The sequence below is a fragment of the Peromyscus leucopus genome, chromosome 17, assembly GCF_004664715.2.
Source record: "Peromyscus leucopus breed LL Stock chromosome 17, UCI_PerLeu_2.1, whole genome shotgun sequence".
NCBI lineage: Eukaryota > Metazoa > Chordata > Mammalia > Rodentia > Cricetidae > Peromyscus > Peromyscus leucopus.
In genome coordinates this window covers 36,934,161-36,949,910 of record NC_051077.1, presented here as the reverse complement: position 1 = coordinate 36,949,910, position 15,750 = coordinate 36,934,161, and positions in this window count along the sequence as shown.

Below are 15,750 nucleotides of genomic sequence, written 5' to 3'. Positions count from 1 at the left end.
TCTGTGGTTTGTATTTTATTTATGTTAATTTATTATTTTTATTTTAATAAGACAGAGAGCATGAATGGAAAATGTGTCTCACCTCATTGCTATAAAGAAATAAACAATGAAAGGCAGTATTTCCTCAAAGAACATGCCCTCAGTAACCTATTGTCTTCCTCCCATGTTCCATCTAATTACAGTTCTACTGCCTTTTAATAATGCCAGAGGCTGGGTTCTAAACATTCTCCACAGAAACCAAGACATAGTATACTAAAATTAAAAATATATACTAGAGTCCATGATGGAAGAATGTAGGACAGACAAAACAAAACAAACAAACAAACAAAAAAAGATTGCATTTCCCAAATTTTAGGTGGGATCAAGATATGTCACAGGAATTAACATCAAAATATAGAGAAATTGTAAAATACATGTTTCTAGATATGTATTCAACTTAGTTACAATAAATTCCATGTAAGAGAAGTTATTCTCTGTCACACAATTTATAAGACCACATGTAATCATCCTAGATTTTATGAAATCTCCAATAGAATCTTCACATTGCAGTATTGTCAATATGAACAATATATCATTGCAATAAAATATTAGACAAATTAATGTGTTAATATAAATTAAATGTTTTTTCCTGAATTATATTTACTTCAAAAGATTTATTGCTTGGCCTTGTCACTGTCATAATGTACAGAAGTTGAGGTTCTTCCTCAATCAGTTAAAATAACCTCACATTTCAATTCATTCATCATGAACACTTTTTTAACCTTTATCTAATAGGAAAGCATGAAAACCAATAGAACATTTTATGACCAGTTGGTGATTTCATTTAAAGTTCCACATCCATACTAGAGAAAAAATAATTTATGATTTCTCTTTTATCAGCTTACACTTAAGCCATAAAATTATTGCGTTTTTAGGAGCAATATAAGTTAAGTACTCAATTGAGCTTTTTACCTTAGGTTTTAAATGTGTATGCATTACTTTTCCCTTTGAACTGAGAGGTGGTATACTGTCAGGGTGCCTCAAATTTATGAGCTTCACAGTATCAAGTCTTCCAGTTTCCAAAGAAACTTTATTAAACCCAACAAACAACTCTGTAATAAAAATCATTTACTTGATGGCAGTTTTCAAAATTTCATTTGATACTGATGCATCACTTATGAAAGAATTAATGACTGTGACAGGTACTTATGAGGAAAGATTTATTGGTTATCTGTAATGATTTCATATATTTTTATTCTTCATGCAATTCATCTGTATATAACATAATTTAAATCTTCATGGAGAATGGGTGTGGTGGTGTTTGCCTGTAATCACTGCTATTGGTTGTAGAGGCCAAAGGCTTGAGTTCAAAGTCATCCTCAGTTCCATAACGTGATTCAGACCAGTTTATGATACATGAAATCCCGTGTTGTGTGATTATTCTTGAAGAGATGTAAGCAAAGTTCTGTTTGCCTTAGACAGGACACCAAAACAGACTGAAGAAATGACTTCATCTAAGTCTGGCTTAGAGAATCAGTGAGTTCATTGGGCTTATTTCAAAGGAATTAGGAAAATGGATTAGTTGTAGGAATGTGGGCAACTCAAAAGCATTCCCCCAAAGTCCAGTCCATCATGAAGGGCAAATCCCAAAAAACCTGCATCCCTGTAGTTTCCTGCAGAATGTTTAGACTGTTTGGTCACCTGTCACAGGATCAGAAAACTAATTCTCTTAAGCAACTCTTTCTGCTCAAAGAGGAGTTGGTGAGCATCCTAAAATTCCAAACTCATGAATACTTCAAGTCTCCATTCATTTTTTGAGTCATAGAATCTAAATTCTACTCTTCAGGAAGGAATATTTAAGTCCTGAAGACACAGATAAACAAGTTCATAGAAACAAAAACAACAAACATCATAACGCATATGCTCTTAAAAATCTTAATTATTTGTCACTCTGGGTACCAATAATATGCCAGGAAAACCAGTTGGAACCAGTGTCCGAACTTACTGCAATGGTATCAGCTTACTTATAGTTGTAAGATTGGAGGCCAGTCTTCATATACAGAATTAACAGGAATTATTGTTTTAAAACTTTGATAATTTAAACTTCAGAAGATACAAAACCAGAAATGCATAAAGCTTGGTAAATGATCACAAATATATAGAATTTAAAATGTCTTTTTAGATACATGTTTCGTATGAGTGGATTTTATTACCAACAATTCTGTTACATAAAATATATCCTAGATGTGTATGACACTGATCTTAACATTGTTAAGGGTAAATAAGTAATGCTTTAGGGATTTCTTATTTTATTGCATTGATAAATACTTAAATTAATGGCATATAACGATTGCCATCTTCTTTTATGCGTAAAGAGATAGGCCATGCATGAATGCCCTACTCTGTTATTAAAAATGCATTATATTGAAAATCTCATCTTATGTTGGAGGCAGAATTAAGAAGTTTTCTAAAATAACTAAGCAGGCTGTAGTTATATCATTACAAATAATTTCAATTCATGTTGTACTGCAAAAATACACATATAAAATCACTTTTTTAATGAACACTAACGTCCTTTAAAATAGAAAATGAAAATAGTGAAAAATGGCAATGTAAGTAGTTTAGACTCTTTGGTTTAGTTTTTACTTAAGATTATATATGTATGTGTATACATACACTTCATGCATACATGTATGTACACATTGTCTCTTCTCTCCCTTTTAATACAGGATGTCATCTACAGATATCCCTTGGCAAGCATGTCAAGTTTAAATTTTTTTTCAATATTAAAGATCATCCCACTCTCTGTAGCCTACCTTCTTAACTTCCCATTGAAGTGAAGAATTGTTCTTTAAAAGTTGCCCTACAGCTGCAACACTTGGTTAGGACCCAGTTAGCTACAGTGTTCTGCTTTCTGTCCTCCTTCCTTTTTTCTCTAGAGAACACTACGCTGGACAGAGCTATGTATGCTGTGGCCCCTTGTCTCAGTAGATTTCCCTTGAATTTGGCCTTACTGCCTCTATGGCAGGACACTGCTAGCGCTGACTCTGCCACTGTTTGTGAAGTCCTACTTCAGAGACCTACAGAGTCAAGTCATTTCACACACCCTACTCACTGCATGGACCAGAAACTGCTTGCCATCTGAATCCAGAGTGCCAGCCAGAACTTCATATCTGAGACCAATTGGAATCTGAGTCCTAAAACCAAAAATACCCCCAAGAATGAGAACCAAGCAATGTTCTTCTGGTCTACAATCTGTCAGATTGAGGGAAGAGTAATAAAATAATTGTACATCACCCAACAAAGATAATACCAGATATTTAGTCAAAGAAACACCACAAACATTATAACTCTGGACACCCACATCAGATCACAAAAACACAAACATAAATATTCAAGACAAAATGCCTCCTTCAGAAGCCAGTAGCCCTATTGTAGCATGCCCTGAGAAAACCAATTTAGTTCAAGTACAAGGAATTTAAGGTAGCAGTTACGAATATCTTTCAAAAAGGATATGGCTGGGCAGTGGTGGCTCATGCCTTTAATCCCAGCACTCAGGAGACAGAGGCAGGTGGATGGCTGTGAGTTCCAGGCTAGCCTGATCTACAGAGGGAGTTCCAGGACAGGCTCCAAAGCTACACAGAGAAACCTTGTCTCAATATATATATACTAAAAACACAATTGAATAAAATGATGAAAACAATTCAAAATATAAAAGTAAAATTTATCAAAGAAATAGTATTTCTTACAAAAAAATACTGAAGTGTTCCACCATAGGTAATGGGCTCCAAAAGCCAGCTCATGCACCAGGGATGGATCCTGACCCTACTCCCAGGGAGCCCCTTAAGCAGACCAAGCTACACAACTGTCTTGCTTATACAGATTGTCTAGTCTAGTCCCATGGAAGCTCCACAGCTGTTGGTCTAAAGGTCATGAGTTACCACTAGCTTGGTTAGGTTGCCTCTGTAGGTCTCTCCAACATGATCTTGATGCCCCTTCCTCATAGAATCCCTCTTCGCTCTCATCAACTGGACTCCTGTAAAATGAATAAAAAATTTTAACAAAAATTAAGTTAAATATAAATATAAAACTCTACTCTTGTATCTGAAATAAAGTAAAACATCTCAAAAAATACTGAAGTGTTATGAAACTCAAAATGAAAAACTCATGGAGTTTCAACTAAAAAATTCAGAGGTAAGCACCAACTGATCTGAAGAAGTAGAAAAGAACATATCAGATACTGAGGACAAGGTATCAGAAATGAGTATCATAGTCAAATGGAATTCTAATTCTGAAAATATCCATCCATAAAGCATCCAGGACACCAGGGTCACCATGAAAGAAGCATCTCTTTTACCTGCATACATTTTAGTTTGAAAGTGTTGTAGTAGGTGTCTAATCATGTTTCTTGGATTTATCATCTTATGTGTGAAAATTCTTCCCATTGATCCTTAAACCTTGCTGTATACCACAATCCTTCTTTCAGTGTTGGTGTTGTGATGGTCAACATTATAACAGTGTCATTTTTGGGAAACAAAATATTTTTTCATAAATTTTAGTACTCTGTCTTTGAATGTCACTATTCAACTTTTAAGGGTCAAATACAGCTACTATAAATTAAATTTACCTTTACATCTAACTCAGCCACTGTTGATTCCCCTTTCTCGGGTACTTTCTTTTTTTTTTTTTCTTTTTTCTTATTATTTTATTTTACAATACTATTCAGTTCTACATAACAGCCACAGATTCCCTTGTTCTTTCCCTTCCTGCCCCCCTCCCCTTCTCCCCACCCACCCCCCATTCCCACCTCCTCCAGATCAAGGTCTCCCTCGAGGACTGGGATCGACCTGGTAGACTTAGTCCAGGCAGGTCCAGTCCCCTCCTCCCAGATTGAGCCAAGCGTCCCTGCATAAGCCCCATGTTTCAAACAGCTAACTCATGTAAATAAGAGTGGAGTTTATTATGCTCTCTGTTGGATTACAACCTCGTGCTTATCTTCAGATTTTACACCTTCGAATCATGGCACACAAAGGAGACAGGCATAGTAAAACCACGAAAACGCTTCTATATATCCAATGGTCAATGTGTCTTTTGTAGATGTGTCTGCCATCATAGCAGAGTGTCACGATGATGTCACAGGGTATTTCCTGTTCTGTGGCAATGCTGGCATCTTGGATTGATGCTGTACTTTTCTCACTGTACTCTCAATTCTTTCTGTGTTGATAAACTTGAAACAAGAAGACAGCTCTTGCCTCATTCATCATCTGAAGAGGCTATGACTCAAGCCAGTGGTAATTTTCTCCATCACTCATTTGAACTCCAGGGAAAGTCTGCCCTTACTATGACTAAATCATGAAGTCTATGGGTGATAGTAGTTCTATAAGATGATGACTTTTTTTTGTAAATAAACTCTAAGATCTTTTAATATCTCATTTTGATTTCTTTACTTTCATCACTGCCATTTTCTTGAGTATTTATGCATGACCACCTTTTTTGCTTAAACAAATGATAATAAGAAGTGTTTACATAGCACCATTGACAGCAAGTCTATCATAAAATGTTTCCTATTCTTCACTCAAAATTACCCATTGAACTCGGTCCCATCCTGTGTTCACGTCTCCTGATCCTGAAGCATGTTTTTATACTAGTTCTCTAATGAGAGTTTCTTAATGGGAAATACTTTTCAGCACCCCCTGCTCTGAATGATTCAGTTGAAATTTAAATCAGATGGCTTAGCAGAATTATACGGCAAGATGATTTAGCCTAAAATGTTTTTGATTTAGTTTAAGAAGTCAGTCACAGCTATGTTTTACCTAGTTTCTTGTGCATTTGATTCCTTTGATATGATATACCCACCATTGCAGTGGACATTACTACTTTTTTAATTAAGAAAATTTCTTTTAATTTTTTCACATGCAGCATGAAGAAACACACTAACACTTTGCCCTTTCTATGGGGTTATATGAGCTAATCTGATCCACTGCATTTCTCTGGCAAAGCTAGCCCATAATCACATACAAGCTCACCTCACAGTGGTTTGGCAGAAGAAATACCAATTTCTCAGTCATATTAAATGTGACTTCCATTCCTGGGAATGTCTTCCATCTGTTGTTACCCCAGGAATTAAACTCTATTTATTTTATAGTACTTCCAGGACATTATAAGGTCTGCGTTTACATAGCCTCCATTGTCTACTCAGCATGGGGAAAACAAGGATGGCTAGGGCACAATCGTACATAACTTCTCCATACTTCTAACAGAAGTTAGACACATCAGTACTTTCTACAGTCTGATAACCAAAAAATCACATGAGCTCATCCAAAAGAGTTTAAAGGCTGGATGATATGGAAAGGTTCATGGAATTTTGATGAATCATATCTAGCATCACTGCAAAAACAAAAGACAGTTTATAATAGAATCTTGCATAAGAATTGAGAAGATATCAGCTATTACCATTGTTATTATTGTTCTTCCTATTATACTTAGCACTATAATTAATGACTGCATTGGTGAAGCTCTTCTAGGATGAGCTTATTTTATTACATTTATGTAAGTTTGATAGTATAAAAGATAGCAGAGATATAGCCAAAAAAAATACAATGACTAAAGACAATAGGAAAAGATTGGTATTGAGATATTCCAGGACTTGGCTCTAATTTATAATGAGTCCCAAATGTAATTATTCAAATCAAGGACACGGTAGTTTGATTGCAGATAAAGTGTGCTACCTCTGCTGGCAAGGAAATAAAAGAGAAGCCAGTCGTGTGAATGAACAGTTTATGATCTCAACGCAATTAATGGGTGGATTTGTTTAGATAGAGTTGAGGCAGTGATGTAGTTTTTGTTTCAATTAAGTTAATAGAGATATTATTATTAACCATGACCACAGAACACAATGACTTTATAATAGAAACCTAGAGTACAAGGTTAGGAAAATTGAAAATAACAGGATTTCTGAGCTTGGAACCATGCTAATCTCTTAAGACATTAAATGCCTGAACTTACCCTCTGGTCTTGTTCAGGGTTAAAACTTCTTTTTTTCAGGTCAAAAGTTAGCTTATATATCATTTACTTCAACTCTACTAATACTGGCTGGATTTCTAATAAATCTTTTTTTTTCAGTGATTGGACAAAAATACAGAATTTCATATCATGGATTTACCAGCATTTGATGTTTGCATTGTGAGAAACAATCAATTGATGTAATAAGATTTGTACAAGAAAGGCAGAGTCTATTTACATACACTCTATTAAGTCTTCATAGGAAATGATAATTTGAAAGGCACCCGAATTTTACTTCCAGTAGATATGTCAATATTTGGTGAAAGAGGGGCATGGGTTTCAAATTTGACTTAAATCTTCACTATTAAGAATATATAATTAGGGATGGGGGATGGGCCAGGGGAGGCTTGGGCGGGGGTTAAGAGAAGGAGGAATGAGAGGGAGATCTGTGGTTGTTATGTAAAATGAATTTTATATATACGTGTGTGTGTGTGTGTGTGTGTGTGTGTGTGTGTGTGTGTGTGTGTATGTATATGTCTTAGAGCCTGGAAAGATGACTCAGGAGTTAGGAGTAGCGATACAGAGTACCAGAGCTTGCTTCCCAATACTTACATGGGATGATTCACAACTGCTTATACTACAACTCTATAGTATCTGAAATCCCTATGACCTCCAAGTGCACCCAAACAAAAAAAAAATGCATTCACATACATATGCACACATAAACATGAAGTTATAAATTAATCCTTTCTAAAAACAGAATATTTAGTTTAGATTTTGTCCTCAACCTTACTTGATTGTTACTTAATATTTAATATTAAAAATATAAAATATAAACACACAAATGTGTTTCTCTTTATTATAATATTAATTATACCATATTAATTATATTATATTAATTATTATATTATATTAATTATAACACATATTATGATTTTTTTAAAATTATAGAAGTAGCAATGTCCCAGTAAAGAAGTCAGTGCCAAATTAATCCACAGCATATGACATAATATATGTAGCTGAAAATATCTGAACTTGAATTTTCCTTATGAAACTGACCACCCTGGACATCTCCATAATAAATTGTTTGTTTTCTGCTTTCTAGTCTTGATAAAATGTGATCATGCTTAAGAAGTGAGATAATATAGGTTAAGAGAGGCATAACAGAATCCTGGCACTAAATTGTTCAGCAGGGCAAGTTTTTCAAATAATTACAAAATTTAATTTTATTCTACATGAAATATGTTTACCAGAACTACAGCTCATGCAATTTATAGCATATATATAGCATAATCACATGTTATTTAAATAAATACGTATAAACAGACTTAGTTTTGATCATTCTCTATGTTTAATAATTTTCTAGTGGACCTTTTGTGTGTGTGTGTGTGTGTGTGTGTGTGTGTGTGTGTGTGTGTATCTGTGCATATACTTGTGTGGTTTTGTGAAGGAGTGTAGGTATGCAAATGTCATGGTTGATGTGTAGGCTAGATGACAGCCCTGGTTTGCCAGCATTTTTTGGCCCTTGCCTGAGATAGAGTCTCTTCTTATCTGCCGCTGCAGACACCCAGTGGTAGGGCATGCGGGCTTTGGGTGATTGTTCCAGCCTCTAGGTCAGTGTAAATTGGGACTATCGATGCTTATTCTCTTTCATCTGGTTTTTATGTGGGTACTGAGAATCTGTAGTCAGGTCCTCAGGATTTGCACGGCCATCTCCTTAGTCTAAGGCTTCTCAAACAATTTATACATAATGCTTTCCATAACTTGGAGAGTGTGTAACAGACACTTCTCTGGTCTACTGAATTGTACATGCCGTTAAAAATGTATGTTTTTGTATGTGATTAGCATTGTGAAATTAGAAAAATATTTAACACAGTTTTTGCTGATAAGCTGTATACTATCTCTCATTGTCATCCAAAGATGTCAATGTCATAAATGCTAGAATTTGTGGGCTTGTATACTCATTTATCATGTTGATGTGTAAAAGTGTTTTTATTGTCTTTACATCCCTTTGCACACTCACGTGTCATGTACAGATTGTCCTCTTGTTGCTTTTGGACTGCTAAGAGGACAGAGCTAGCTGATGCTCATCTAATTAACACCCATCTCCAACTCCCCACGGCATAAATCAGTTTCAGAATCTTCACTTCCAACCTTCTCTCTCCTTAAAAATTCAATTTACTTCTCTTTGTCATCAGCATCAAAACATTTCCAGTCTCAGAAACCTGTCATACTCTTCCATAATCATGTCAATTAACTGTCAGTTTTCTTTACCATATTTTTAACATCCAAGCTGTCATTCTCTTTAAAATCCTCACTACCTTGATTTTGCATCTGTTCATATTTCATGTGAATTGTTCCATATTGCCGCTGACTTAAAATTTCTCCACATTTTCTCCCAGTTCCATATATCTTGCCAATTCTTGTTTTGAATATAAAATAATTCTGTAACTGCAGACTCCCCTCACCCTTCTATTCCGTCCTTTGAACTGGGATTTCTTCACTCCTTTAATGACTGATTTGTCTTCCCTATTCTTGAATCTGTGACCTATCTGATAAACATGATGCACTACAAGCTTTAGTCTACAGTCTCTGCCTTTATTTTCACCTTTTGTTTTTGCATTGTTAAGGCTTGAAGTTGGATTCACTGCATTCTCTGTGAGTGCTTCTCCTGCCTTCTCTCTTTGCTCTCTTGGAACAACACTGTTTTTTTGAAAAATCTCATGTTCAGGTCAATGTTAGCATCCTTTTGGCTGAGCATCTCAGAGCAAATTTATTGATGATTCCCTATAGATCATAAATCTACTACTTAAGAGAACTCAGGGCCAATTAACAATTCAGAATGGTAAGAAAACAAGAGTTAATGATTTATACTACTATGATTGATGAACACTTTACTAGAAATATGAAAACATTCAGAACTGGGTCCTCCAAACTCGATATTGAAATAGAGTAAATACCAAATATTTGTGGAATTGACATTAGAATTGGCGCCAGAAAGACATTATTGGTCAAACATAGAATAGTGTGAAAATTATTTGTGAAGCCTAGAAGAAGAAGCATATGTGTTGTTTATTGAAGTGTTGGCATGTATTTCTTTAGTGGAATATTAGCAGATAGAACCTAGCTTAAGCACTTTTGTTCACAATGAAATGCATTAATGAGGGTTTCTATTTTTTCTACAGTACTATGCTCTAAAATAGTGATTTTCAACCTTCTTAAGACCACAACCCTTTAATACAGTTCCTCATGTGGTGGTGATCCCCAACCAAAAAAATATTCAATTGCTACTTCATAACTGTAATTTTGCTACTGTTAGGAATTGTGATGTAAATATATGATATGCAGGATATCTGATATTTGTACCACTAAGGGGGTCACAACCCAGAAGTTGAGATCCATTGATCTAAAAGGAGAAGTTTTGCAGTTTCTTTTCCATTGAATTGCGAGAAAATATGGAGAGTTCTAATATCCACTACTGTGTAAAACATACAAACTCTTATTTATACATAACAAAGCTATAGAAAACTTCAATTCAATATGCCTTTTTTATTTTTTATTATTTTTTCCCTACAAAGATGAAAACCTGTGCAGACTCAGAAAAGCTTATCAATGTAGAGTTTAGTGGATGTTCTCATCTAGTTAGAAAGAGTCTGTAAATACTCTACGTGTCATTCAAAATGTCCAGACTGACATTAAAAGGTGAGGGAAGTCTTCCCACAAGAGAGCGGCTGGTTTAACTTTAACTGAGACATAGACAGCTCTGTTACAGTGTGTGTCTTATTTTTTGTTGATGTTTCACTTCATTTTGTGCTTGTGGTTTTGAGATCAGATGCCTTTTCTTATATCCCAGGCTGGCCTAGAGCTAACTAGATTGGTGCCAAGCTATCCTCCTGCCTCAGGCTCCAAAATGCCTCAATATACTTTAAAGAATTGTGTAAATTGAGAAAGAAGAGACCATTGAAGTTCTAAGTGAGAAGTGTTGAAGCTTTCACTAGCTGGAAACAGTCTTGTCAAAATTATTTAGCTTTAAATGAGAACATTCTTTAGTAAGTATGAAAAATTTGCAGAGTACAAAACACATCCATAACGTTTCTTACTAAGAGATAGTAAATCACAGAAGAGGACAGGGACTTGGTGCTTCTTAGAGAATGAACTTTATTTCCAACTGGTCAAGGGACACCTGAATTTCCAAACTGTTCCTTAACACCTTTCCTCTTGGGAAGGTTTTGTGTAGTTATTTTAAGGTGTGTTACTTTTGTTTATATTGCATTTGTTTAACTCTGTGAAGCTGTGTTACTGTGCTTGTCTAAAACACCTGATGGTGTAATAAAGAGCTGTACAATAGCAAGGCAGGAGAAAGGATAGGCAGGACTGAAAGACAGAGAGAATAAATAGAAGGAGATATCTGGGAGAAGGAAGGAGAGAGAAGGAAGAGGATATCAGGTGCCAACCACCCACAACCAGCAAGCCACAGAGTAAGAGTAAGAATGGGAAAAGCCCAAAGGCAAAAGGTACATGGGATGAGTTAAGTTAAGGAAAGCTGGCTAGAAACTAAGCCAAGCTAAGGCCAGGCATTTATAATTGAGAATAAGTCTCCATGTGTGATGTATTAGGGAGCTGGGTGGTGGACCCCCAAAAAAGAGCAAAAACAAACAACAACATGCTTAAGGGATGTTGTGCTTCATTGAGGGAGCCTCAGTGAACTCTGCACAGGAGAACACATTGAGCAGAAATAGACACAGATGAATTTACAGTCCATGCATTTGTCTCCTCTTACCTCATATAGATGGTAGTCACATAAGAGATACCAGTCAAGAAATAGAGCGACTAAAATCTAAGGATCAGCTCAGTTGAAGTTGCTGAACCACAGATTTACAAACCATTAAGTTGACCCCTGTAGTTCCAGAGAGATGGCTCCACTCTCAAGGGCATTTGTTGCTGATCCAGAAGAACTGAGTTTGGCCGTCAGCACCCTATCTGGTGGTTCACAACCACCTGTAACTCCAGTTGAGGGCCTCTGACTCCCTCTTTTGGCATGTTGTGTATATACAGACAAACAAGCATACACGTACACAGAAATAATAATAAATTTACAATGTAAAGCGTTACTCATTTTATGGCATACAAACAAACATGCAATTTTCTTATAGTATATACATTTAGTAATTTATAAGGGTACAGTATATCTTATTATTGAATTAAAAATTTTAGCGTTTGTGAAATATCTCTACTTCAAATAATATTTGTAGCAGGTTTTGTTTCACCATATATAAAGGCAAAGTTATTTCACATTTTAGAAGATTTAATATCACATGACATACATTTTTCCATTTTCTCAACACTTTTAAAGCAATGTATATTTACAGTTTCTTTTGATTTTTATGATTCAGTCTGACAACCTTTTTCTTCTAGAATTTTTGTTTAAATTTTAAACTAGGTTCATTCTAATTTAAAAAAATCAGGGAAACTCAAAAATCAAACTAAATAAAAGATTCATGACCTCATTAAAATACTAGGGCAAAGAATTCCAATATTTCTCAAAGGAAAAATACATAAATGAAACTCAAATACATGAATAAAGATCCAAATTTTATATAGCACTCTGTCGTCTCATGGCTCCTCTTTGCACATACTCAGTTTTGGTTTAGTTACCACAACAGCCATGTCTCCATGGGCCCTAGGCCCCCACCTCCTGTAATTCATCCTTTCCACGAGTCTTCCTACCCTGCTACACCGAGGTCCCATTTTCCTCTTCCATTGGCCCCTGGAGAATATTTACAATAAACTTTTTTTTGAGCAATTATTCAGTTTTTTGTCCAAGCTAATTTACTATTGTATTCTTCCCTTTTTAATTATGTATTTTAGTCCTTAAGTTAGGTGCATGGTAATTTACATTTAAATTACTGCTTTCTTCAAGTTTTCTTTGTTCTTGTGAGTATCCTTCCAAAAAGCAATGAGTATATCATATACACTCATTTCTTTCATGGTCATTATCATAATTAACATTTCCTATATACTCTTGCCCAATCATACAAATAAACTACTAGACGATGGTAGAGAATGTTGATGTCACATCCTTGACAACATCCTTTGATGTTGTTGCTCACCTCAGGATTAATTACTCCCTAACATCTATGCAATTATCTTTCACTTTCTGGTAAAGCTTGGAAGTTTATTATGTGACTCTTTATTTAGTAGAACTCATAACCTTTCAATTAGTATCAATAAAAAAAAACTTTAATTGTAGAAGAGTTTAAGGTACTTTGTCAGAGTAAACTGACTTCATTCTTCTTGTAAAATAAACATCCATTCCTCCACTATCTTTGTGCCAGCGAATTATATTCTTCTCTTTATGTGTCATTGTTGTACATACATTCCTATCAGCTTGCATAGTGGTACAATCCATCCTTCTGGATTTAAAGTTCTTGATGTTTTCCTACTCAGAGTATGTTGAGAGGATTTTTATCAAGCATAATTCCCCTAACTGGCTTTATGTTGATGATGGTTGAACACTCAGCCATAGGGGGAAGTTCTACCTGTAGAGTCTCTAGCACAGAAAACAAATATGTGACTCGGTCCATTGGCTTCCACATAGAAAACTTTCTGTGTTGAGAGCAGACGGTGACTTACTCTCTCCTAAAAGCCATTTTTTTAAGTCACTAAATCATAATGATGGAAATAAATTCTTCTTAAATGGTTGGTCAAGTATATTGTTTATTGAAAAACAGATGCTTTCTTAGCTTATTAAAATAAGACGCAGCTTGAGGTTTTTGTTGTTTCTATTGATGAGTTTAGTCAACCTTAAAAAAATGCATTTCTTTGAATCTGCCATTTCGTTCCCTGAATTATTACCAGTACATTGAACTGCAAATGCAAATTGTAATTTGAATAATTTTGAGAGCAAGCTACAAGTGAAGTTTGATAGTCTTTTGGTCATTAACAAGAAGCATAAACGAAGGCTTAGGAAAATATTAATCAAAAAGATAAAATATATACATAAATACACTGGAACTAAATCATATATAACATGAGTAATTGAAGCAGCTTTAGATTTTCAACTTCACAGTGAAAAGCATAAGGAAGCTATTTCAAAACGAAGGCTGTTAGCAAGCATTATAAAGAACAGCATCTACAAGAAGTACATTTGTAATATGTAAAGCAATATCATGGTTTAAAGGTATAATATTGTTCAATGAAAAATGCAACCATCAATATGAATATCTTTTTTTACTAAAATGTATTATAACATCAGGAATTTAATGGCCTACAGTATCTCAACTTTCAATTTTTGTGAAAGCATTGAATTCCACATAGACATTACCAGGTATTATCACTAGGGGAATTATAAATACTTCATCATAATTATAAATTACAACACTTAAATTCATTTTTGTAGTAGTGAACAAGAGTTTGGGGACATTTCATATTTAATATGATTGAGAAAAGCAGTCATCTCTAATCAAAATAGTGTGCATAAAAGTTTCATACAAATTGTGCAATCATATTATCATGAGAGTTACCTTGCCATTTAGGGATAAGTAATGTTTAACAGTTGAAAAGTAGATATAGGCAGATTCACAAGTAGGAACTATGTATGACATTAACTTATAGTGATGCATGTATGTTATAGCATGACTACACCTTTTATTGATAAGTCAAGAAAGTGTTTGGAAAGTTGGGGAGCACATACATATTTTACACCAGGACCACAGTTTCCCCTCCCTCCTCTCCTTCCATCCCACCTCCTACCTTTTGCCATCCCTCCCAATCCTTTCCTCCTTTGTTCAGAAAAGGGCAGGCATCCATAGATATCAACAAAACCTGGCATATCATGTTTTAGTATGACTAAGCACCTCCCCTTGCATCAAGGCAGGGCAAAGCAACATAGTATAAGGATTGGGTTCCCAAAAGCCAGTCAAAGAGTTAGACAGCTCCTCTTCTCAATGTTAGGCATCCTGCAAGGAGACCAAGCTACACAGCTGTCACATATATGCGGAATGCCTACAACAGTCCCACACAGGCTCCCTCGTTGTCACTTTAGATTCTGTGAGCTCCTATGACCCCAAGTTAGTTGATCCTGTGGACTTCCTTGTAATATCCTTAACCCTTCTGGCTCCTACAATCTTTCCTTCTTCTCTTCAGCAGGATTGCCTGAACTTGGCCTAAGGTTTGTCTGTGGATCTCTGCATCTGTTTCTGTAAGTAACTAGATGAACCCTCTCTGATGACAATTGGGGTAGGCACCAATCATTGAGTATAACAGAATATCCATAGGCATCATTATAATGATATTTTTTTTTCTCTAGTCCTATTTGGTTCTATCCTAGGTCTTTCGGCCATGCAGCCTCTGAGGCTTGGTGCTCCAGGCAGTGTCAGGGTTGGGCTCACTCTTGTGGCCTATGTTTGAGACTGGACCAGTCATTGGTTGGTCATTCTCACAATCTCTATGCCCTCTTTGTTCTAGTACATCCCATAGGCAAGGACAGACTGCATATTGAAGGTTATGTGGCTGGGTTGGTGTTCCAATCCCTCCACTAGAAGTCTTGCCTGGTCACAGAAGATGGTCAGTTCAAGCCCCATATCCACTACTGAGAGGAGTCTTAGCTAGGGTCATTCTGGTAGATTCCTAGGTGTTTCCCTTGCCCTAGGTTTCTGCTTGACACTGAAGCCACCTCTCTGCCCCCGACACACATATTTTCAGTCATCACTTTTAGTACTCCTTCTGTGGAACCACCCCCTAATCTGATTCCTCATGGTTCCTTCTCGA